We start from the raw sequence: 2,068 nt of genomic DNA, 5'->3' as shown, positions 1-2,068 counted from the left end.
GTAGTTTACTCGGCTAGTTAGCAAGCTAACGGCTACACAGTTCACAACAACGAGAGCGCAGTGTAGAGCGCCGCGGTTCTCATCCTCAGTCTGACTCACAAAAACGAGATAACTGATAGCTTAGCGTGATATTTAGCTCACCTAAACAGTCCTCAGACTGTCCTCATTTTAGAGGCGGTCCTTACATTTGAGACGATCTTTGGACAGTCCTCATTTTAGAGGCGGGTCCTTACATTTGAGACGATCTTTAGATAGTCCTCATTTTAGAGGCGGTCCTTACATTTGAGACGATCTTTGGACAGTCCTCATTTTAGAGACGATGTTTAGACAGTCCTCACTTTAGAGACGATGTTTAGACAGTCCTCACTTTAGAGACGATGTTTAGACAGTCCTCATTTTAGAGGCAGTCCTCATTTTAGAGACGATGTTTAGACAGTCCTCACTTTAGAGACGATGTTTAGACAGACCTCATTTTAGAGGCAGTCCTCACTTTAGAGACAATCTTTAGACAGTCCTCATTTTAGAGACGATGTTTAGACAGTCCTCACTTTAGAGACGATGTTTAGACAGACCTCATTTTAGAGGCAGTCCTCACTTTAGAGACAATCTTTAGACAGTCCTCATTTTAGAGACGATGTTTAGACAGTCCTCATTTTAGAGGCAGTCCTCACTTTAGAGACGATCTTTAGACACTGTCCTCATTTTAGAGACGATGTTTAGACAGTCCTCATTTTAGAGACGATGTTTAGACAGTCCTCATTTTAGAGGCAGTCCTCACTTTAGAGACGATCTTTAGACACTGTCCTCATTTTAGAGACGATGTTTAGACAGTCCTCACTTTAGAGACGATCTTTAGACACTGTCCTCATTTTAGAGGCAGTCCTCACTTTAGAGACAATCTTTAGACAGTCCTCATTTTAGAGACGATGTTTAGACAGTCCTCATTTTAGAGACGATGTTTAGACAGTCCTCATTTTAGAGGCAGTCCTCATTTTAGAGACGATGTTTAGACAGTCCTCACTTTAGAGACGATCTTTAGACAGTCCTCATTTTAGAGACGATGTTTAGACAGTCCTCATTTTAGAGGCAGTCCTCATTTTAGAGACGATGTTTAGACACTGTCCTCATTTTAGAGACGATGTTCAGACAGTCCTCACTTTAGAGACGATGTTTAGACAGTCCTCACTTTAGAGACAATGTTTAGACAGTCCTCATTTTAGAGGCAGTCCTCATTTTAGAGACGATGTTTAGACAGTCCTCATTTTAGAGACGATGTTTAGACAGTCCTCATTTTAGAGGCAGTCCTCATTTTAGAGACGATGTTTAGACAGTCCTCATTTTAGAGACGATGTTTAGACAGTCCTCATTTTAGAGGCAGTCCTCATTTTAGAGACGATGTTTAGACAGTCCTCATTTTAGAGACGATGTTTAGACAGTCCTCATTTTAGAGGCAGTCCTCATTTTAGAGACAATCTTTAGACAGTCCTCATTTTAGAGGCAGTCTTTTTAAAAAATGTCCTCAGACAGTCTTCATATTAGACACTGTCCTTATTTTAGAGATGGTGCTGACTTTAGAGGCGGTCCGTCGTTTTAGTTCTATTCATATGTTGCCAAAATCAGGAACCGGATTGAGAACCACTGTTCTAGATAACAGCAGAGCCGCTCTGCAGCTCGACCATGAGGACCCAGAGGCTTATTAATATTAAAAGCATTCTGACTCTCAGGGTGTCCCCAAACTTTTGGCAGGTAGTATGCAGATGAATGTTAATGCAGTGGCGTGTGAGTGTGTGTGTGTGTGTGTGAGTGTGTGTGTGTGTGTGTTGTGACAGCCCCTGCCACCGCGCTGCAGGCCAAATCTCCATCAGTGTCACAGACACTCGGAAGCCGACGCTCAGCCTCGCTGCGCCCACAGCCGTTCACACACACACACACACACACACACTCTTACACACACACACACACACACACTCTTACACACACACACACACTCTTACACACACACACACACACTCAGGGCTGTGTTTCAGGAGTGTTCAGGGCAGAACTACGGAGATACAGTAACACTAAA

The sequence above is a fragment of the Salminus brasiliensis genome, unplaced genomic scaffold (genome assembly GCF_030463535.1).
Source record: "Salminus brasiliensis unplaced genomic scaffold, fSalBra1.hap2 scaffold_163, whole genome shotgun sequence".
NCBI lineage: Eukaryota > Metazoa > Chordata > Actinopteri > Characiformes > Bryconidae > Salminus > Salminus brasiliensis.
This window is presented reverse-complemented; position numbering follows the sequence as displayed.